Below are 23,687 nucleotides of genomic sequence, written 5' to 3'. Positions count from 1 at the left end.
TCCTCCCCTACTTACTTTTCTCTCCCCATTTCCCTTTACCCCCATCCCACCCCACCACCAAGTTCCCAATTTTTGTCCAGCAATCTTGTCTACTTCCCATATCCAAGAGGATGACTATATGTTTTTCTTTGGGTTCACCTTCTTATTTAGCTTCTCTAGGATCACAAATTATAGGCTCAATGCCCTTTATTTATGGCTAGAAGCCAATTATGAGTGAGTACATCCCATGTTCATCTTTTTGGGTCTGGGTTACCTCACTCAGAATAGTGTTTTCTATTTCCACCCATTTGCATGCAAAATTCAAGATGTCATTGTTTTTTACCGCTGAGTAGTACTCTAATATGTATATATTCCACACTTTCTTTATCCATTCTTCCATTGAAGGGCATCTAGGTTGTTTCCAGGTTCTGGCTATTACAAATAATGCTGCTATGAACATAGTTGAACAACTGCTTTTGTAATATGATAGGGCATCTCTTGGGTATATTCCCAAGAGTAGTATTGCTGGGTCTTGGGGTAGGTTGATCCCGAATTTCCTGAGAAACCGCCACACTGATTTCCAAAGTGGTTGCACAAGTTTGCATTCCCACCAGCAATGGATGAGTGTACCCCTTACTCCTCCCGCCAGAGAAGATCCCGAGAACAGACAGAATTGTAAGGCTGTGGCAAAGGATGTCCTTTACTTGTTCCCAGTCAGGCACCAGCCACAGAGTCATAGAAGCAGACTGTGACGGTGATATATGAATGCGACCAGCTAGTGAGATCATACCAAACGTTGGACAAGAGAATGAAGCCACTAAGTCAATGGTTCTCAGCTTTCCTAATGCTGCGACCCTTTAATACAGTTCTTTATCTTGTGGTGACCCCCAGCCATAAAATTATTTTGTTGTTATAAAATCATAACTGTAATTTTACTACTGCTGTGAATCGTAATGTAAATATCTGATATGCAACTCCTGCATAAGGGGCCACGACCCACAGGTTGAGAATCACTGCATTAAGTAAGTCACATCACCCAGTGTCGTGTGACAATTTACAGTGGAGATAAGACTAGAATTCTTGGTCTCCACGTTTTTTAGCTCATATCATTTTCTGATTTCTTCCCTCCTTTCTTTTGTTTTTTTTTTTTTAATTTATTTTTAAGTTTTAATATGTCCTCAGGGTCGGTTCACCCTGGCCTGTTATGAAGGGGTGGGGGCCATCTCTCCAGTGTGCAGGAGCCAGCTCTCTAAGGCAAGACTCTTTAAGCTAGGAGCGAGACTAGTGATTAACATTAACTGAGATATAAAAAGTAGTAGAGTCTTCAATTACTTTTCTAGGTAGGATTACAAGCAAAAAAGGAAAAGTGGGCAAGCAATGGGGACTGCTTAGGAGTACTTTGTCATCCTGCTGGCCCATGGACCATTTTGCCTCTGTGATACTCAGTGAGGAGCCCCGTGAGGAACCTAAAGAACCGAACACACACAGACTGGGCTTCAGCTCTTGGAAGGCCAAGAGCCGGTGAAAGAGAAGGCCAGTTGCTTCAAGGCATTCTGAAGTCTGGAAGAACTGGCTCCCTGAATTGGATCCCAAAGGCTACCTGAGTTACCACAGAGCAGTTGGCTGAGAGATTACAGGAAGCTGAAAAAGCAAACAGCAACAATAGAAAACCTCAGAAGACCAAGACCAGCAAGATACTGCCCCGAAGTATTGTTTCCTTTCCATTGTCACTGTGGTGTATAAGTGATATGTATCCCGTGGCCACAACCTTTCATTCTTAACTCTTATTTTGCTTTCTCTCAATTTAGTACAGGGTAGTGAGACATCCTAGAGATACTTAGAAGCATCAGAACCGAGTTTCTCAGTGAGGATGTTCTGCGAGTTGTATGTCTTAAATGCGTTTTGACTTACAATGTTTTCAACTGAGAATGAGCTTTCCAGGACAGCCATGGAGCAGCATCTGAACCTTCCCTGTTCAACTCTGTAGCAGCACCTTAGATGCCCTAGAGATGCTGGAGGAGGGTTAAGGGCACTAAACCACACGACCTCTGCCACCAAGCCGATGGAGGACCCTCCATCACTCTCTCTGGCAATGCAAGCCACAAAGTCATAGCCTCAAACAGCCTGGTGAGCTTCCGTAAGGACACACCTCCACCTGCATCTCTAGCCCCGTGCAGCTTAGCAGCTGCCAGGCCAAGAAGGAACAAGAAGGAACAGCCACTGCCACAGGTGGGCTGCTCATCAGCATCCAGACTTTGTATGGTCCATTCTTTCGTCCAGGCCAGGCCAGAGCTCAGGATCCAGCTCAGGACGCAGTCCAGGTTCCCTTCCAGCGTTTCATTTTCACCTTGCTTATCTGCTAGTGGTAAATAACCAATCCTTCAATTGGTTCTGGAATTACGGCACTAATGGTCTGCAAAGATAGTCGTGTGGTAGACACTGACTGGAAAAAGACCCAGGAAGAACTCCCCCCTAGACTTCAAAGGCTTTAACTCACTTCAAACCCACCCATAACTTTGGAGATTATACGCAGTTTAGCCAAAAGATGCACGCGGAAAGCCTGGAGATAAGATAGACTCCCCAGACCTTTCAAGGAAGCGTGAAATGCTATCAGGATCATCTCTCAAAAATGCGAAGCACCCTGAATGTTGAATCAGTCATTTGGCAAACATTTCCCTGGACAGATAGGAGACCTGGGCAGGGGTCAAAGGAGATGGGACAGAGGCCATGCATGAAAGAATGACGATGAATAACCAATCTCTTGGTTCATCCAAATACTACATTAGTCCATTCTTCAAAACTTAATAAAAATGGCAGCTTAGGAGAGGTCAACACAAGCAGCAGCCAAGCCCTGAAAACAAAGGAGTCACAGTGTTCTTCTGGAATGCAGGTCTTCACCTACTTTATCTGGTCCACATTCCAAGGCCTCTTAGGAAGGTTGGTAAACAAACAATCCTGTCAGAAATCAGCCTGGAAGAATTGTAAAGGTCCACTCCCGCTTCCAGGTGAACTTGATAATTCCCAGCTTGCTCTGTTGGTCCCACCTGAACAGCCAGGTTGACGCACTCACGCAGAGGTGGGACGGCCACCTTCTGCAGTTCTCTCATAGGCCCCTCTGAGCTATAGGCTTTTATAAAGCGGCCATTTGTCTTATGGGAAACCCGTAACGGTCATCTTGTTCCTCCTCAGTCAACCACAGGGAGGCGTGACCTTCTCATTCCCAAACACCCAGAACTTACTGCAGGCCAGCACCTGTCTGAATGCATGGTGTAGAATGAGGATGAGGGTAGTGGATGTCCTGGAGGACTCACTGCAGGAGCAGGGATTTCTTGGCCTCCCCATCACACAATGAATGCCTAATGAAGAACAACAGAATCCTCAGGGCTTTACTGACAGACAGAGAAGGAACTGACATTACAGGGGCTCGCGGCTTCCAGAATACGTATTTTCAGGTGAGATACTTGTACGCTGTTTGTTTTCCCCCAATGGCCCTACAGTTGGTTATTTACTCTTTCTCTGTTGCCTCCCCCTCCCCCGGGGTTTCGGCGATTACTGTGGCAGAAGTTCTCAAGTGAGGAGTCCAAAAAAAACTTAGTTTGTTCATTTTGGCATTTGGCAGGCTTTTTTTTTTTTCCCCTTCTGGGCAACTGTAGTTACAAAGTGGGGTAATATGATACACGGAGTGAACAGACCTTCTCATTCTAGAAACAGGTAATTGGCCACCTCTCTAGGTGAAGCAACACGTCTTAGACCACACAGCTTCTTAGAAGTAGGGTGGGGCCTACGAAGTCAGTGCTCTGCTAAGTTTCTCAGATTTTGGGCTGTCATGTTTATTAAGTATGGATTCCATATTATACAGGTATAAAATGAATGACCAAAAGTTTTATAATTGAGCTCTTCGCCCCATATGTGGGAACTAGCCATGTGTTCTGGATATCTGTAGCGGAGTGCCTGGGCCTTCTGGAAGCTGACTTCCTCTGACCAAGCCTGGTGATCTCTGTGCTGCTTTTGAAGAGTGGGCCAAAAGACACACCTCTCGTCAGGCTGTTCCCCTCCCTGACAGGAAAGAAGCCCAGCCTGAACCCTCATTCAGCAAGACAGGCAGGGATGGAGAGGTCAGCCAGACCATGAGGACTATAGTCACATGGCCAGGAGAAGGCCGAGGGACAACCAGGAGACTGGTGGGCAGAGACAAGCACCCAGGGCAGACCACTCCAGTCACAAACAAGAGTAAACTGAGGAAGGGGTATGTCAGCTGAATCAGGCCAAGATGGAAAGGCCCAGTCTCCCGGCACATTCCCTGACTCCAGGAGCCAGAGCTTGGGCCTGAAGTCAGTCTTGTCTGACTTGTCTCTGCACCCAGTTGGCCACTAGCCCTCAGATAGTGGGAAGATAAGGGCGGTGGAGGAGCATCAGGAGCCAAGCCAGAGTCTCTATAATTTAGGCATTAAGGTCTAACAAAAAGCCAGACCAAGTCAAAAAGTTAGAAGCTTCTTGTAACTAAGTTAGAAGAGCGGGCACTTCTCTCTAAAGTTAGAAAAGTAGAGATGGGCTCTCAGCCCAAATCAGAATAGGAAGGCCAAGGGATGGGGTGGTAAAGAAGACATTTTTTTTCTAAGACTCTTTAGAGCCTTCCTTTCCCTAGCTCCCGAGTGATAACCAGGACTCCTGATAAACATGCTTCTGATAACAAATTAGTGCTGTGAAGACACAGCATCAATAACAGTGGGATTCCACATCAGGCCAGACTTGAGCCCTGTCGAGGAATGAGTGATGGATCTAGAAAGCAAGATTTTCTGGGAGTAGCAAGCCAGGCGGTAAGAACCACACACAGAGATCACTGCTGGGGCTTCCGAAGACTTTCCCTGGGTCTGGATGGGAAAGATTTCTCCCCTCTCCACTCCCCATTTCCCTTTCTGCAGGCACAGCACAGCACTGCCCCAGCCCATCTCCTGCCATTCCAGAAAGTGACAGGCAGATCAGGCCCGTGCAAGAGTGTAAATTCTGATGTCCAGTCTCCCCCTGGAAAGCAGGCTTCTGCACACAGACTCTGAGTTTAACCACTGGCTTTGTCTTGGGAGGAGGCGTGGCATTGGCAATGGAGAGCTCACATTCCAGAACCTCACCCTGGCCGCCTCCGCATAGCAATTCCGTGTTTTCTCTTGCCATTCCCGAATCTTTGTCATGTCTCTCATTCTCCAGAATCTAATGACCCTTGACCCTGAGCTGGCCACTTCTTGAAGAAGCTGTCTGCTTGGGGTTCCCTGTTTTGGGAACCCAGCACATGAGCCTGTCTAAAGAAGTTAAGTCACTCATCCAAGATCACGAGAGAGGCAGAATGAAGCTGAGAACGTGGCGTAGTGTCAATGACAGGGTCTTTATCGGGGTTACCATTGCTGAGACGAAACACCATGACCAAAGCAACCTGAGGAGGAGAGGTTTATTTGGATTTTTTTTTCATACTATAGCCTATCATTGAGGGAACTCCAACAGGGCAGGAACCTGGAGGCAAGAGCTGATGCAGAGGCCATGGAGGGGTACTGCTTATAGACTTATTCAGCCTGCTTCCTAATAGAACCAGGCCTACCAGCCCAAGGACAGCACCACCTGTAATCAATCATTAATTAAGAAGTTCTCTACAGTCAGGTGGTGGTGGCGCATGCGTTTAAGCCCAGCATTTAGGAGGCAGAGGCAGACAGATCTCTGTGAATTCAAAGCCAACCTGGTTTATAGAGCAAATACCAGGACAGCCAGGGCTACCCAGAGAGACCCTATCTTGAGCCCCCACATTCCCCTGTTCCCCGCCCTCCCCAAAATAAGAAAGAAAATGAAATAGCCGGCCTGGATCAGGCCGACACAAAACCAGCCTGCATAGACAGGTTCACCATGAATTGACATACATACACTTAAGAAGCAAGTAACAAAAGACAAAACAAATAAACACCCAGTTTTATAAAACTTTCCTATCAAAGGCCAAGTTCTAAGACCTCAACTCTGGATATAACCACAGTGACCTGTGGGTACTGGAAGAACTCTAATGGGAAGTGAAGGGACGTAGACGTGGTGGCTCTCTGGCCCGTAGGACCTTGGCGTTCCAGCCCTTTCCCAGTATACATAAAGTTCTCAGAATTTCCACAGGAAAGAACGTGCTACGTGATTTAACCTGATCTTTTCTAAGTTACTCAACCACTGCTCTCCTGAGCTATACCTTGGCCTATCCCCTGGGGTTCCTAATTGTTCTGAGAATGTGGTTTGGGAAATGCAGAGAGAGCCCTGTTTATTAAATGGGGCTTTAAAGTTCCCGGTTCTTAACTTGATTCATTAGCTAGAATCAATAAGCCGTGTGTCGCTAGCCATCTTCTGATGCAGGTCCTACACTGAAGTGTGCCCTCAGTGTCTTCATTCTTTAATGAAGAGTTGTTATACTGTATCCTGTAATAAGGAGAAAGCATGATAAGACAACATAATACTCTGGGGAGCATTCCCAGTCAATGGCCAAAATACAAAGACTTAATGAAAGACCCTGACGTTTTCTTATGCCAATGGAGGCACTGGGTTGTGATGGTTGGATTGGACGTACAAGGCCATGCGGTCGCCCTCTGCCGGCTGCTGCAAGCACCTTGGGGCTCTCTGACTTTACCCACCAACTGGCATGGGCAAAGTCAGGTGTCACTACCCTTGGAGAGTTTTCTCTTCCAGCAAATGGCTAAATATCAGCTTAAAATGACCCCCTCTTTGGTGTCTAACTCAATCTAGTTCAATGTGCAAGTTTAATTGCTACATTTTCTCCTTGCTTTTCTGTCCTGGTCTCCCAACTAGCGAAAAACTTCTCTTCAGCCTGGCTGAGTCTAAAAGCATAATATTGGTTGATATAATTTGATAATCCTCTCATACATTGAGGATGCAGTCACTTCTGTAATTTTATTTACTGAACATAGCCCCAATCTGTATGTTTGCTGTCAAATGTCACAGGTATGGACATTTAGATTCTTGGTCCCCTTAAAGTGGTGGCTAGGCTTTCTCTTCTACCCAACACTAACCTTAATGCTTTGTTGTCTGCCCATGCCCAGGGTGTCGTCTCTCCCTTCTACCTCTGGCCCCTCCCCAACCCTTCCTCTCTTCATTGTACCATGGCCATTTCCCCCAAATAAGGTCAAGATGTACAGCCGTCTCGTGTTCTCCTCACAGACGTCATGTTCGCAATTCTTTTTCACTTCTCAGGACAGACGAGTTCCTATCCAGCAAGTCACTGAGAAGGTTTCTCCTGAGGTCCCTGATGGTGAGGCAGTGTCAGCCCTCATGGGACTCGATGGCTTTCTTGTCTGTGACTCTGAGGACTGTCCACACCTGGAGAGGTACTCTGTGTCCTTGGCTGTGAAGCTCCTGATCTGATTTGCCCTCATCGACTTGGTGGCCCTTAGACATTTAGTGTAAGCAAAAAACTCTCCTGAGCAAAGAATTCTGTCTGTTCTCATTTCCTGACTGGAATTCTATCTAATAGCAAAGTAATCGTGGTGCAATTTCTACTTTGCTTTTTGAAAATCAAAGAATCTTATTTCAGATTTCCTCTCCCCTGTCATTTTCTTAAGGAACCATAAGATAGTAACGACATCGCCATCTTCAAACCTGCATTTCCATCGTGGGTGGCTCATTGAATTTTTTTTTTTTTTGTTTTTTGTTTTTTGTTTTTTCGAGACAGGGTTTCTCTGTGGCTTTGGAGCCTGTCCTGGCACTAGCTCTGTAGACCAGGCTGGTCTCGAACTCACAGAGATCCGCCTGCCTCTGCCTCCCGAGTGCTGGGATTAAAGGCGTGCCACCGCCACCCGGCCGGCTCACTGAATTCTTACCTCTGTGATAGTGAGTCCCAAGGACTTGGACTAAGACATTCAGTATGGTAAGCATATTGAATTTTTGCCACTGGTATGGTTGTTTGCACACAACACACACACACACACACACATATACACACACACACACACACACACACCATACACAGAGGTGCTTCAAAAGCTGTTTGAGGCTTACCTGTCAACAGCTTTATAAATTTTAATGCTTTCGGGATTTAGTTTTTTGCCACAGGCCCAGGTGGAACTCACCAGCACCAGGAATAGCAGAGACAGCAGGTTCCTAGGAGGAGGAAGTGAGCACTGACCTCTGGTCATGTCATCTGTCCCTACATGCTGACCCGAGAGCTGGGGGTTCCCATGGAAACTGGGGATTGTTCAGCTGTGAGTCCATTTTACTTAGGTTGAATTTAGCTCGTGTTCCTGATTTTGGGGCTTCAATATTTGGTTACCCGGTGTTTGGCTCTGTCAGATACCACTACTCTGGACTTTTGAATACATACCTACCAATAATAATAAAATTAATTCTGATTAATGTAATTGGAAGGATTTGACCACACCCTTTGGGAACCCTGGGATACCACTCCGCACGTTACAGTCTGAGATTCTAGTCAGGGGCTGTGGATCAATTTCAGGGCCTTTCCGGCACAGGCCAGCTCTTTCTCTGTGCTTTGGGGCTGCTGGAGAACAGCATGGAAGCTGTGGATTAGCCTGACAGTCACCTAAGCCGGGAAGGGGAAAGTCATGGCGCTCTCAACAGCCTGTCTCATTGGATAGAATCTCAAAACCAGCAGTGAGATCACGTGCTCCTCTGTAGAGCTGTGCTAAAGATTTGAGTTTGGTGTCTCTCCCAGAAGGAACCTCCCTCTGAGGAATGTCTACAAACTAGGTGTGAATGTCACAGGAAGAGACACTCCCTGAGACCCACCCTTCCACCTGTCCTACTTGGGACAGGAAACTACCGTGAACACTGTGAAGTCATGTATATCTTTTCTGGAGAGTGACTGACTGCATACTGTGGTCGCTAGCTGGGCAGTTGACACAAATCTTTGTTCTGAGGAGGTTGTAGGGTGCTGTGATTAATAAGTGGAATTAGGCCTTTCTACCCCACTTATGTGGTGCCTGGGATGAGATACCACAGCTGGCCTGAACAGGTTCTCAGAGGCACACTAAACCACTGTCCTTATTCCTTTAAAGAAGAAAGTATATGAAGATTAATAGCTCCATCAAACTGGGTGAGGTAACCCAATTCAGAGGCAGCTTGTCACCTCGGTCTGAAGTTTGGCACCGTGTTGCGTTTCCTGCCCCAATTTTCATGGCCTAAGTCAGGTGACACTTGAGAGTTTATTTGCAAAAGAGGTTTGGCCGTGGTTGTTAAGCACACCTGCTACATGTTTCTGCTTGGCCAAAGCTTTCTTTCACAACAGACAGAGATGCTAACCAGGGCTATATGTCATTATGATAGGAACAAACCTTCTTTCCGTGCCATTGGACAAACCAGTTTCTCTTTAAGAACACATTTCTACTCTCAGTTTTCAGGAAGAACAGCTTAACCACCTCCAGCCAGTTCACTGAAGCAAATGTTTACCAATCGCTGGTTAATGACAGACACTCTAAATGACATAGATCCAGTTCCTCATCTCTAGGAGCTTAGAGATTTAATGTGTATTTAGACATCTGAAACACAGACCAGTGAACTGGAATGCGGTGGTAAATGAATTATCCGGCATGCAGCACAGTTATATAAAGCAAGATCTCTTTTTTAAAAGGACAAAATCATACGGAAGATAAAATAAGAATTTTTACCATGTATTTAATGGTAGAAGTTTAATGGGATTTAAAATGAAATTGTAGAGGGAATGATGAGGAAGCAATATTCAAAGAGGTAACAATTGAGGATTTTTCAAATATCCATTAGTTTTTTTTTTTAAATCTCAAGTGGACAAAACAAATGGCTCTGAAAGGAATCTATCACAGTGAGAGCATAGATGCCTAGGTGGAGAGATGTTTTTTAGAGCCGCTGAAGAGACACATTACCTTCAAATGAGTAGCGGTAGAACGGAATTAGCTTCTCCATGACAACATCAAGGGGCAGAGAAACCAAGACAACAATGCCTTCCAGGCAGTCCATCACTGCCAAGCTGGTATTATCTGCCTGCCAATGCAGCAATAGAACAATTTAGGCTGCGGTGAGTATTGTGGCAATTACAAGCAAGACCACCCCGAGGAAGGAAGACACAATTGATTGTGACTGGAGGGTAGTGATGAGGAGCGGTGAATGAAACAAATAACATATAACTAGATCACCACCCAGACAGAAACGCAGGATCCAGGTAGCAGAGATGCAGAGATGAAGGGCCTGTGCCACCATAATGGACCAGATCGACAGGTGGGCTCAGGGACCCTCTGCGACTGCTTCTTGTGTCCCGCAGGAAAACTCGCTGCTTGCGCTGCTTGGGCATGCAGAGCCAGAGTCCACCGTCATTTTCTTCACATGCCGTGTGCAGATGGGCAGCCCAGTGGGGTCTGAGCGGCTCCAGCCTGCTGCCTGCACACTGCTGCTTGTGAACAGTTTTTTGGGAATTTGGGTGTAGCTCTCTCTCTCTTTAACTACTTCCTGCTGATTGGGGTGCGGTATCTTTATGGGTATTTACATATTTATGGGTAGCTACATTTCAGGGGGTTTGGTCCATCAAACCAAGTTAGTCTGAAAGGAATCTACAGGTTCTCATCCTCTGTGGAGACAAAAGCAGAAACTCTTTTCCAAAGCAACAGATCCTTAAACCCATATTTTAAAGTCCAGACACCTTTCTTAGCAGTTCCCAAAATCAAATATTTTTCTCCAGTCAAAAATACAAAAGACGGGGCTGGCAAGATGGCTCAGTGGTTAAGAGTACTGACTGCTCTTCCAGAGGACCCAGGTTCAATTCCCAGCACCCACATGGCTGCTCACAACTGTCTGTAACTCCAAGATCTGACACCCTCACACAGAGATACACGCAGCCAAAATACCAATGTATGTAAAATAAAAGTAAATAAATTATTTTAAAAAAGAAAAAGAAAATGGTTAAAAAATATAAAAGACAACGCAATAACAGACATCTGTACACATTCCATCTTTTCGTGGCTTATAATCTGACTGTCTGTACTCTGTCTCTTTAAAAACTTACTCTTTTTACTCTGTCTCTTTAAAAAACTGTGAGGCCTTCAATTTACCCCTCCTGCCTCTGTTTCAATACTTTCCTGCTGATCAGCCTTCCAGAGGGCATCCCTCAGAGACCCTCCAGTTCCCGTCTCAGCTGTGCCTTCTGCTGTGACGCCTGCACCACCTAGAACCACTACTGGGCAAGAGTCTGGGGATGAAAAACACATACACCCATATAATCCACCCTCACCATTCCCGAGGGCAATCTTTTCAGCGGCTCCCTGGTTGCTGATCTTGCTGGGAGCCTCCATTTGTAAAAAGCCGAAGGTTCCTGTTCTGTCCTGTAAAAACTGACAGTCTTGTAAGTGTCCGTGCCACTACAAGACAGCATGCAAGCCGGGAACCAAGCTGGAAACTTAAAAACATATAGACAGAGACAGACAGAGAGAGACATGGACAGGGGTCATCCTTGATACAAGAATGCTAATGCCAACTTTATTGTGCTCAGAGTAAGCTTATATTGGAATCCTTTGCCACGCCCAGCTCTCGGGATCTTTCAGCTGCAGGCCCACCAGCCTGCCTTCAGGGTCTCTTGCTCAGAGCAGCTGCAGGCACAGGTGTTTTGCTCAGTTCGCTACAACAGGCAAAGGGTTTGGGAAAGCCAAGGGGCCAGCTCCCAACCCCATCCCATCTACAGCAGAGCTGATATGAAGAGTATGTTTTTCCTAGAAAATATAAACTTCTTCTTAAGAATGCTGGCTGTGTTCTACAGCTTATATATATATATATAGTGTTAGACCCATGCCTGCTGTCTACAACTGTGGACATTAAGAATAGACCACTCATCCCAACTTTGAATCTTAATTCTGCTACCTCTTAGCTCAGTTACAGTAGTGTGAATTAAACTCCACAAACTGATAGTAAGGCCCTACTGCTAAAGACAACAATTATTTCTCATTGAACGTAGAAAAGATGAGCTGGTGCCTAACTAGAACTTTCATCCTTACTGGCTAGTGTTCATGGTACTAGTGTTATGCCCAAGTTACTGATGCCCCCCAAAATTCACAGAGGCCAGTTTCCGATGCAAATCACATGAGGGTTTTTATTTTACAAACCTGAGTTTGGATCACCCCTTTCCAGCACCCCAGCAGGGTGGGTGAAGAAAGTGTGGCAGCAAGCCTGGAGAGAGGAGGATTTTAAAGGGGAAATGCCCTGAAATCAGGGGAGGTCATGTCCTGTCGTCTTGGGGCTGGGTAAGCAGGACATAGGGTAAAGTAGTTTCTTAAACCACTGGTTAGTTTTTGGGCACAAAACCCCCAACAAAGAGCCACTAATAACTGAAAAGGTATCTTCAAGGACAGGATGCCTTCTAGAAACAACTGAACCTTGTTAAATTTTATGGCCCTGCTCCCTAGCTCCTTAATTGGCTATTTTCAGGGAATTTGTTCAAATTCTGCTATTGCAACACATTTCTGGAGCTGAGATTGGCCCCCACTCATTATACAGCTTAAGATGAAGCTCCTTCTTTAAATGGAGCTTGCAAAGTCAGGTCCTCACATTGGAAGGTACTTTGTATGCTGCCAGAAACTACCCACTCCAACTACAAACCCTGTGGTCTACAGTAGTGACCTGCCTGCATGATATGCTGATTTATTGGGGGCACCAATGCTGTGGGAGTAACCAACCTCTCTCTGATTGGATTTCAGGCCCACTTCATGAGTTAGAACCCATGCCTGACAAAGCTCAGATAGCCGAGAACCTGAGACTACGTACACCTTGGGCCCAGGGAAAACGAAAGGAACTTAGTTCTGATAAAGGAACATAGCAGTGAAGTGACTGGGCAGGGCATTCTGCTACCCTCATCATGTTTTTGTCTCTCCAGGTCTAAACGGGCGCTGGTGATATTAACGACCACCTGGGCTACTGAAAGGATCAAGTGAGGTTAAGATACATAAAATGCCTGGTATGAGTAAAATGCAAGAATTACTAGCTAGCATCATTAGAATGACATATATTTATGGAGCTAATTACAGGGAAAGAAGAGCATCACAATGTTGGGTAATTTGCTAGATGTGTACTTTTATGTCGTTCACAGCATTTATATAATGGTAAAACAATTTTCTCATCATTCACTTAATGTATTGATATGGTAAGGGGTCTCTAATAAGATGCTAATATGTGCTTAAAAACAGAACGTTATATTCCTTTATTTCCTGCAAACCCAATAGACAGCTAGTTGATCTTTAAGGCGCTATATAGCTTTTAATTTGTATGATTTTATATTCATGGGGTTTGGTTGGTTCTAAAAAGTTCTTTCTTTCTTCTTCAGAAGAGGCTTGGCCATGGTTATGAAGCATACCTGCCGCATGCGTCTGTTTGGTTTCATTTACTGTCATAGCCATTGCTCCACTGCTGTGAAGAGACACCATGACCACGTCAATCCCCATAAAGGAAAATATCTAACTTGGGGTCTGGCCAGTTTCAGGGGCTTAGTCCATTAACATCATGGTGGCAGGCAGGTGTGGCGTTGGAATGACATCCTGATCCTTGGGCCGAGAGAGGAGGGGGAGGGAAGGGAGAGAGACAGACTCTGGGCCTGGCATAGGCTTCCTCTCAAACCCCAAAGCCCACTCCCACTGACATACTTTCCTCAACAAGGCTACACCCACTCCAACAAAGCCCTCTCTCTCAATCCTTCTCAAATAGTGCCACTCCCTGATGACCAAGCATTCAAACATGTGAACCCATAGGGACCATTTTCATTCAAACCACCATGCCTACCTAGGAAGAGCACAAAGAGAAATACTTCTGCTCTCCTCACGGAGATTGAATGCCATGGGGAACTCATTTATGAGTGACAACAGAAAGACCTAGACCTTACCACCCGACCCCAACCACTGACTTTGATGAGCACAGGGAGGCGATAAGGAAGTAGTCTTCAGGGCGGGAAGTGGTGCGGGACAGTCCAGGAGCCTGGTGGTGCTCACAGGGACCAGGACCCAGCAAATCACTGCCTGGGAGGGGAACTATGCTGGGAACCTTCCGGCCCTCAGCCTTCCACAGAAGCCCAGCTCTCCTCAGCAGGAGCAGGCCTGCGCAGAGATTCACTGAGTGGTCAGCAGATGGATGGAGACCGTCAGTTTCTTTCTGGTCCACTAAAAAGTAATTAAAGTAGAGACATGAACAGATGATTCCAGTGGCCTGAGGCGTTTTGATGAGTGATACATTACCTCTGCACAGGGTTTCAAACATGAGGCATCTGGACGTGAAGGAATCCCTAAAGAGGAGCACCTGCATCTTTGGTCAGATGGGAACGGCCTGGGATACGAGTTCTATAGGAAGCAACCCTGGACAACTAGGAGCTTTCAAGAATCCTGGCAGCTGTGCAGTGGACGTGTGCTGTAAGAAGTGAGGAAGCCAGATCAGAGCTGGCCCAGAGCCAGATCAGAGCCAGATGAGAGGCTGGCCCAGGGACTCCTGGCCAAGGCCACTAGGCTGGGGGTTCCCCCAATGTGCCATCAGCACACAGGACAGGTAGGGCATTTGTGCTACTGAACACTGGGTCGGGATTGCTGGTTTCACCTCCTCTCCCAAGATTCCTCAGGCCCTCAGCTGCAAGGTGATATTGCACTAGAGGACCGTTTAGTGCTGACAACGGCATTGCCTCAAATAGTTCAGACAAAACAGGAAGGGACAAACTGAGCGGAAGCAGAAGCCTGATTTCCTGTTGTATCAACCCTGTATAAACAGCTCCTGGTGTGTCCACGAGCTAGTGCTCATCTTTGTCTTCCAGCCTGAGGCGAACAGTTTCAGGAAATAACCTCAGGTTTTCAGAACAAGCTTCCCTTTAGGTTTCTTGCCAGCCGGGCCAAGATTGAGCAGGAAAAAACCAAAACCAAAACCAAAATCTATTCCGATAGATAAAAGCCACAGAGGAACAATTCATTCCTCTGCACCCACCCCAAACATACGCATCAGACTTCCTCCATAAAGAACAATCACCTTTGTCCAGTCTCACTGTTAGTGGAGAGAACCCTGGCTCTGGAATCCAGGGAGACAGTGAGGAAATGCTTCGCTGTTTATTTCTAAAGGGGAGGCCGCCTTGCGTGAACTGGAGGGAAGGAACTCTTTTGTATGTTTTCGCTGGAACATTGGAATAGAATTAACAATGACGTAAGGCTTTCAGAACAAGGGACAAAATCCACACGTGTAGACATCCTGCTGGCCCATGAACTCAGAATATCTTTCTAGCCCCGCCCAGAAGACGTCCTGTCCAGTGCCATTTGGGCAAGGTGAGCCTCCATCTTCTGAAGCAAAAGCAAAAATCCGTCTGTACTTGGCAGTCACAAAGCTTGCCATATGCCAGGGAGAGGGAGACTGTAAGGGTTGGATTGCACGCCGCCTCGTCTTTTGGTGTGTCAAGGCTGAGTCACCCTCATCCCGACACCCAGAGAACATAAATAGAAAGATCTGAGGGGTAGAAATCTGTACGTCTTGGGCTTTTCAAGTCCTTGTTAGATGTTCTGTCTTCCCCAGCACTCATGCCTATGAAGAAACAAGATTGTAAGAGGAGCCTTCGCTCCAGTCTTGGAGTGTCTCGGCACTCCAGATCGATTGAATCACAAAGAACACACCTTCATTTCTCAGAACAGTCTGTCCAAGTCCAAGGTTAGGAGGAAGGGAGGAAGCCTTTCACAGACGGTGGCATTGGACTGAGTTCTCTGAGCTAGTCTGATTTCCAGCCTTCACCTAAACCCCATCTGCTGATTCCTCCAGTAGAAATCAGCTCACCAGGGCACGTAGGATTATGTAGGTGAATTATCTACTTTACATCCTTTCCTTAAATGGTTCCCAACCTTCCTAATGCTGTGACCCTTTAACACCGTCCCTCATGGTGAGGTGACCCACAGCCATCAAACTATTTCGTTGCTATTTCATAACTGCAATGTTGCTACTGTTATGAATCATTGTGTAAATATCTGATATGCAGGATATCTGATGTGCGACCCCCAGAGGGGTCACAATTCACAGGTTGAGAACCGCTGTTCCAGAGCTTCATAAAACATATAATATCTTATTGACTTTTTTGAGGTTTTTCTAAAGTTGAACAGAGAATTTCATTGAATGTTATACCAAAATGGTTACCCTAAAGAGTTCAGGCGTGTATTTAGAGTGAGGAATGCTGCCCTGAAGAGGAAGAAGCCAGTGAGGTGAAGTACAAGTCACGGGCTTGCTGAGGTGGCCCTGGAGAGTCAATACGTCAAATGTGTCAACAACTATTTCTCAAGCAGTCCCTAAAAGGCATAGCTCCTGCCTCAACGAGCTTCTGCTATTTGCTGGGGCTGGGGGATGGGAGGAGACCAGGGGTGTCAAGGACAAGCATCAATTACAAGATGGTAAAACTTAAGGTAAACAAAGGCAGAGTTTTTCCGGAGCTTTCCAGAGTGAAACCTGAGGCAGGAAAGCTCAGGAGGCCTTTCAGTCTATTACGTGAAAGTCTCAGATTAACTGCCCCTCCAGAGGGCTCTTGTAATTAGCACTGTGCTGGGCAATTACTGCAATTATTATTTCTCAAGATACAGAATTAAAAACCTTTGAAGACTTTGAAAGAAAAAAAGAACAGGCAGCAGTGTACATGTGTGCATGCCTGTGTGTGTGTGTGTGTGTGTGTGTGTGTGTATGAGAGAGAGAGAGAGAGAGAGAGAGAGAGAGAGACAGACAGACAGACAGACAGACAGACAGACAGTGGGGAGAAAGGGAGAAAAGAGAAAAAGGAGAGAGAATTAAGGAGGAAAAGAAAAGGCAAGGAAGCAGAGAAGAGGGTAGGGGAGGGAGAAAGGGAGCAATACTCGGTCTAAGCCAACACCGAATTGATTCCTACTTGAAAGATTCTCCTAAGAGCAATAAAAAAATTGCTGAAGCCACCATCATCCACAAATACTTTTAAGATATTTAAATATACTAGAAGCATTTAATGTGCTTTTCAGCACATTACAACGCATATGAAAACAGATTATACACGTGGTAAGGGGCCCCCAGCCCCCGAACTGTCTGATGTTGGGAAAGGTGCTCAGAGAGAAGAGGGTAGATAGTGATGGAAGAGATTAACTATGTCATTAAGTAGTGTATAATTATCAGGCACATTTAATATCACTGTATTTATGCCAGTTTTCAAGATAAGTTTACATCATTATCTTACATTATTCCCAGAGACGTTTAGTGTGCTTTTCTGAAATATTAGGGTCCTAAAAGAGGTCTGTGCGGGTTCAGCTCTCATCCCATCCTGGTGCAGGAGACATGGATGACAGCAAAGCCTTAGGTGCATCAGCTTATGTCGAAACTTGCTCTGCCTCTGCCGTGGAGGTCAAAATGGCTCGGAGTGCTTAGGTAAGGCCATCAGAAGGATTGCCGTTCCAGTCCTTCTCCTAGTGCCAAATATAACATAAAAATACTGAGAGATAAAAAGTGAAAACGCCATCATCTTTTGCAAACTGGGAGACAACCACAACCCCAAGCCATAGTCTATGGAGAACGGGTGTCAAGTCCAGGGAAACTGGGACTGGACTAGGGAGACACTGGGTCAGAGTGAAGATGGAGACTCTCTGGACTAGGGAGACACTGGATCAGAGTGAGGATGGAGACTCTCTGGACCAGGGAGACACGGGGTCAGAGTGAGGCTCTCTGAAAGGAGGCAGAGTTCTCCTGGAGGGGGTTGGGCTACCACGGACAGGAGTGTCAGGATGTAGAGATGCGAGCCATGCAGAAGTAGTCTCTAACAGCTGTTGCCTGAGAAAACTGGCAGAAAATTATCCAGCACAGAGACAGCTTGAGATCAAAGAAAGTCTGATTCAACAAAATGACCCACAACACTACCCCGATTCTTAGATTAAGGATATAATCCGTTATTTAAGATTCACATAGTCCAATCCAGGCTACCCTAATCCTTGTATAATCATTGTCATTACACACGCTTTCTGGGCCATTGAAGATTTATTTATTTTATTTATTTAGGCCAACATTTTTATTCTAAACACTTTACAGCTCTAAGAAGGAACAATGTACTTTTCTGCATTTTAATGGCATACATCCAATAGCCTAAGTATTTATCCATAACTCAAGGTCATGACAACTGACACCAATTACCATAAATACTTCTATACAATGATGGCTCTAGGATCTAAAGGTTGGTGATTTTAATCCGTACTTTACATCTCTTGTCTTTTGTTTACATTAAGCAGACACCCTCCCCCCAGTTCTTATATCATTCATAACTAGTTTCCCCCTCAGACATTAATGCCAGTCTGGTAGCAGCAGGTTCAGCTTTTTAGGAGTCTCTTGTCTCGGGCTGAGTCTGTTACAACTGACAGTTGTTGGGGTTTTCCTTCAGAAGGAATACAAAATTAAGACCCTTAATTGGACAGCTGGAGTATGTCTCAAAGATTTCCCTCTCTGGCTAAGTGCGCAACGGTTTAATAATATACAGAAGTGACTATAAAACCTGATAAACCCAACCAACTTCTGCTGAACTGGAGCTCAAAATTCCTGACAGCCTGTCCTACGGCACGCGACCTAAAGTGACTGGGCTGAAGGGCCAGACAGAGTGGAGATGCCAATCAAAGGTGGTTGAAAGCTGTTACTTTCATAGTTTTCCAAACCCTTTGACCTGATGAGCACACCTCAAGATTCACTTGCTGCGGACTGGCCTTGATCTCATCTACATCCATAAAACAAGAATCCTGAGCTATGCTGATACCTCCTATTTATTTACTCTTGCTTCCTCTCGCTTCTTTATTGGTAATTTCTTTCTCCTGCTTGACAAGTGTGGCTTTTGTCATTCACAGTGTGTTTACGTACCTTCCCAGTTCTAGCTGACAAACACGAAAGCGGTTTCAGAATTGCTAAGCCAAATTCCCTGAGACGTGCATTCACGCACATTTGTGGGATAGGACAGCATTTGTACATAGACCTTTTTGCAGTGGCCTTTAGTGTATATACATGTATAGTACAATACGGTTAGTCCTTGCCGTTTTGTCTGATTTCAAGTTCTCCCAGCACAGCATTTAAATTTAAATAAATATTGGAAAGGAGGCATGTATACTCATTAGCATTAACTCTCTAATTGACAAAGCCTAGAATCACCTGGAAGAAAAACAAGGGTCTCAACTGTGTGATCGTCCTCCTCAGGCTGCTCTGTGGTCAAGTCTGTGAGAGAATGTCTTGTTTATTAACTATTGTGACTGGAACCAGCCCGCCCAGGGACCATTCCCCGGATGGGACGTCCTAGGCTGTCTAAGGAAGCTGGGAAGGCATGAGTTTGAGTGACTCAGAGAGCAAGCATCCTCCTCCACACTGTACTCCCGTGAGTGAGATCCCTGGACGGAGGAGCTCATGGACTACCAAGTGGTCCTGCATTCAGGTTCCTGTCTTAAGGTCCTGCCCTGACTTCCCTCAGTGACCAACTATGACCTGGAAGTAGAAGATAAATGAACTCTTTCCTCCTCAGAGTTGCTCTTGGTCAGAGTGCTTTATTATCAAGAGAAAGGAAACCAGATGAAAGGCGGTTCTGTGTGACATTTGTCTGGCTGGACAAACAGATCAGAGCAGTACAATAAACTCAGAGAGGCGCTGCCTGCGCCTTGTCTTCAGCACTCTGTTCTCACTTCCCACCCGTTTTCTCACACATCCTGTAAGTAACGAGGAAGCTTATTCTTTGTATGTTATACACTCCAGTGAATCTACGTGTGCACTGTATTATACACACCAATGAACGCACGTGTGCACTTATCATGTACATGTGTGCACTGTATTATACACACCAGTGAACCTATGTGTGCACTTATCATGTACATGTGTGCACTGTATTATACACACCAGTGAACCTATGTGTGCACTGTATTATACACACCAATGAACCAATATGTGCACTATATTGTGCACACCAATGAACCAATGTGTGCACTTATTATGTACATGTGTGCACTATATTATACACACCAGTGAACCTATGTATACACGTGCTTTCGACAGCCTCTGGTTTCTTACCTAACGGGTAGTAGACTTTATATAGTCTTTGCATTTCACTTTTTCACAATGAACACCATATACTGAAAATTTTGGTACATTCTTTAGTTTGCTTTTGATTTTTAGCTACACAGTATTTCATATATGGGTGAGCCATCGCTAACTCAGGCATCTTCCATTTGTAGGCACATAGATCGCTTGCCATATGACAAGCACTGCTTCCACAAACAGCCTGGTATATATATATTTTCCTACCACTGGTATATATATATATTTTCTTCTGGATCAGATTTCCAGAATGGGGTTCCTGGGCAAACAGAAAGTTCCCCTGCAACTTTGTAAGGCACATATTTCACTGCAGCAAGATCCCACCAGCTTAAACCCCTCCAGGGAATGCATGTGAGCATCTACTCATCCTATGAAGTGATGGCTCAGTATTGCATTCCCATAGCTAGGAATGTAAACAACTTTCCTACCTAAAGCTCGTTCTTATAACATTTCTTGTGAATCATCTGTCCATCAACACAGAATCCAGCACTTAAAGGGGCTCAGATACTGAGATCAAAGAGGAAAAATATACCTTGCGGGTTTGTTTGCAGTTAATATGTTCCTGATTGAAGACAGATATCATATGTACTCACTCATAAGTGGTTTTTAGACATAAAGAAAAAAACAAAAACCAGCCTACAATTCCAAGTCCCAGAGAACCTAGACAACCAAAATGACCCTAAGAGAGACATACATGGATCTAATGTACGTAGAAGTAGAAAAAGACAAAATCTCCTGAATAAATTGAGAGCATGGGAACCGTGGGAGGTGGTAGAAGGGGAGGGGAGTGGAGAAAAATATTTAGTTCAATAAAAACAATAAAAAAAAAAGAACAGAACCTCAAAAAAAAAAACCCAAATAAGTTCCTGTTTGTCCAGTGTTTGTTTGCCCATCCACCCCGGTTGTGGTTAATCACGGTGGGCAGGATTACACAGGCGGGAAACATGTCAGCTTGTATGCTTGCCCCTGAGTGGACCTGATGGGAAATATAGTGAATTATGGGCTAGCCTTTTTAAGCCCCTGTAAAACATGACTCATAGCCATCTTCTGGGAACCCAGAGATGGACCTCGTCAGAGTCCATCCTCGTGGCCAGTGTTTGATTAAAGCTTGCTTCTAGTTTGGCTTAAGATTGTGGTAATGGTCTTGCTCTCAGCTGGTGGGGTTCCAGTCCTTTCAGGTCATGTTCCAGGAAGGGCTCTGACTCAGCTGAGTTGCACACATGGAAGCCTCAGGACTGGGTTCATTCTGGGCCCATCCATGTAACCAGAATACTGGGTAGACAGACTTAAATTCATCTTGGAAGCAGTCTGATACCTTCAACTTGCAGGGGTTTTTTGAGGGGGAGGGGTATTTTACACATGCTCTGAGAGCTAAGTATTCAAGCCTTGCTTGTTTCCTGTGTCTACAAGAATCATCTTATAAATGCCTCCGAATAAGGCCTGTGTGTTAATGTAGAAGTTCACCGAGTTAACCATTAACGCAGGCCCCGAGGGTCTTTACGTTTGGATTTTGGACTCTATTCCTCATCTCTCACATTGGGAAAAGTCATTCGACTCAATGTCCACCAAAGGTCAAAGCCAAATGACCTCATGCGTGGTGATTTACTGTCCCCAATTGTTGTGGGTTCCTCTACTTCTCTGTTTGCAAAAGGGAGGTGAACTCTCCTTGAGCTGGGTTTGAATGGATCACATTTCATAGTTCTTCAGCAGGAGAAAATCAACGTCATAAATCGTAAGGACCACGGGGAACCTTGCATCGGGCATCATCTCTGGAAATGTGGTCATGGCAGGGTGGAGCTGGACTGGCACCACTGAGGCGCCTCTTTCTGCCACTTTCTCTTTTCATATAGATTTCTTTTCTCCTAACAGATCAGTAAGAACTGGGCAAATCTGAGCAACAATACTTTTTGTCACATTTTATCTTCTTTCAATTCCCTCGGTTAAAAACGGCGATTGTCTGGTTGGTTATTTTCGCAGCATTACCAAGTTAAGTAGTGAAATATCTTCCTTTGCTTATATTCTCCGGGGCTAGAAGTGAACTAATGTCTCGTGTGTCTTATTTAGATGGCACAATGCAGTGATGTCCTCACCAAGCTGGCACCTCTAAGCCACACTTCCTCACCACACAAGTAACCTCACCGAGGACTCTCGCTTGGCACTGAAACCCATTTGTTTTACATGCAAGCTGCATTCGTTGCTTAAATGGGATTCATAGAAATTGATAGATTCCTAAGATCCTCCTTACTCTGAAATGCTCATAAATCCATCGGTAATGCGCTAATGAATAAAGAGGGACCAGCTAAGGACAACTTTCGCTGGCATCAGCTGAGACTCGATACCTTGTTCGGATCATCAGTTATATTTCACCCAAGCCCGTGATGTTTCAACCGTGGACTCTGAACCATAAACTCAAGTTCACTTTTCCTTGAAAGGCTGGTTTGAAAGGCGCACCATTTATGCATGGCCGATCACGTCAAAGACCTTCGGGTGTGCGGTGGACTTCAGGGTAAACAGAAAGCTTTCAAACCTACCTCTGTCTAAGCCATGTGATATTATGGGCGACTTTCCCTTTTGTAGAGAGAGGATAAATTGAAAACCGATTACGACTGGTGCATGGAAAACAGCTTCTGTCAGAGTCCCTGGCATATCCAGATTGCTCAACACTAAGTGAAATAAGGATTCGACTTTGGAAAGAGTCCCAGCTGGAGTGTCCCGTTTCCTATTTGCAAACTTTGGAAATCTCTTATCAGGGACAATGGCTTAACCATTAATAGGGATAGCACAGGCTCCTTCTTGAATTCTAAAATTTTCTCACTGAATTTGGCCAACCACAGGTATGATGGCGCAGGGCCCAGTGAGCCAGTCTGACACTCTTCTGGATTAGATGTCGAAACAATAACTCCAATTGTCTCAAAAGGGGGGTGGGTTTTTCAAAGAATACTTAAAGAAGAGACCAAGGGTAACATGTATGCCCTCTCATGAACACATGTGTGCTGACCACACACACAAACACACACACACACACACACACACACACACACACACACACACACAGGCATGAATAGGATTGCTAGCCCAATACATGTTTCTTTCTTTGCTCTAGAGCAGCTCCTACTTCTGAGCCACACCACAGACTCTTTGTGTCCTCAGTCCGCAGGAAGCGACATCCAAGCATTCCCGCAAGCCCTGTGGCTTGGCTCGAGCAGCTGGGAATAAAAGATCCCTTGACTACAGATGGCAGGGTTGCATTCTTGCAGCTGCCACCCAAGGGTAGGAAACACCAGGCGGGCCATGGTTTGTATCACCGCTTCTTGTACTGAGGGGAAGATGAGAGAGATGTTCTTCCTGGGGAATGCTTTTGGGTTGATTTGTTGGCGGGGGGAGGAAGCTGGACGACTGCTCTTTTGATGGTTCTCCACGACACATTAGAAGCCTGACTTTGAACTGCTAGGACCCTTTGAATGTCTACGCAAGGATATGTCTCAGTTTTAAAGCTAAAGGCTTGAACAAACAATCCCGAGTCCTACTGAGCTGCCGCGTTCCAGCTCTCAAGGCTCTGTAATAAGCATTGTCAACAGCAGTGAGTTAGGGCCTGGGCTATTAATGGAAACCAGAAAAAGAATACTTTGGGAAAGGTCACCAGGGGACCA

At 45.4% G+C, this 23,687-nt stretch overlaps 1 long non-coding RNA gene across 5 annotated transcripts; it reads left to right on the top strand.

The window, feature by feature from the left end:
* Positions 1-2,888: 2,888 nt before the first annotated feature.
* LOC126508462 (uncharacterized) lies at positions 2,889-16,045 on the top strand. 5 transcript variants are annotated; one of them, XR_007593833.1, is made up of 4 exons: positions 2,889-3,431; positions 7,201-7,409; positions 7,569-7,873; positions 12,851-16,045. It is a non-coding gene; the product is annotated as an uncharacterized lncRNA (long non-coding RNA). The 5 variants fall into 5 exon arrangements; XR_007593830.1 differs by having other exon boundaries at positions 2,896-3,431; positions 7,201-7,873; positions 12,851-12,931; positions 13,298-16,045; XR_007593832.1 differs by having other exon boundaries at positions 2,902-3,431; positions 7,201-7,873; positions 13,298-16,045.
* Positions 16,046-23,687: the final 7,642 nt, after the last annotated feature.

The sequence above is a fragment of the Alexandromys fortis genome, unplaced genomic scaffold, assembly GCF_014885135.2.
Source record: "Alexandromys fortis isolate MF-2015 unplaced genomic scaffold, M_Fortis_MF-2015_v1.1 scaffold_82, whole genome shotgun sequence".
In the NCBI taxonomy this organism is placed as follows: Eukaryota; Metazoa; Chordata; class Mammalia; order Rodentia; family Cricetidae; genus Alexandromys; species Alexandromys fortis.
Note: the sequence above shows the minus strand (reverse complement) of the source record. Positions and strands in the feature narration are given on the sequence as shown.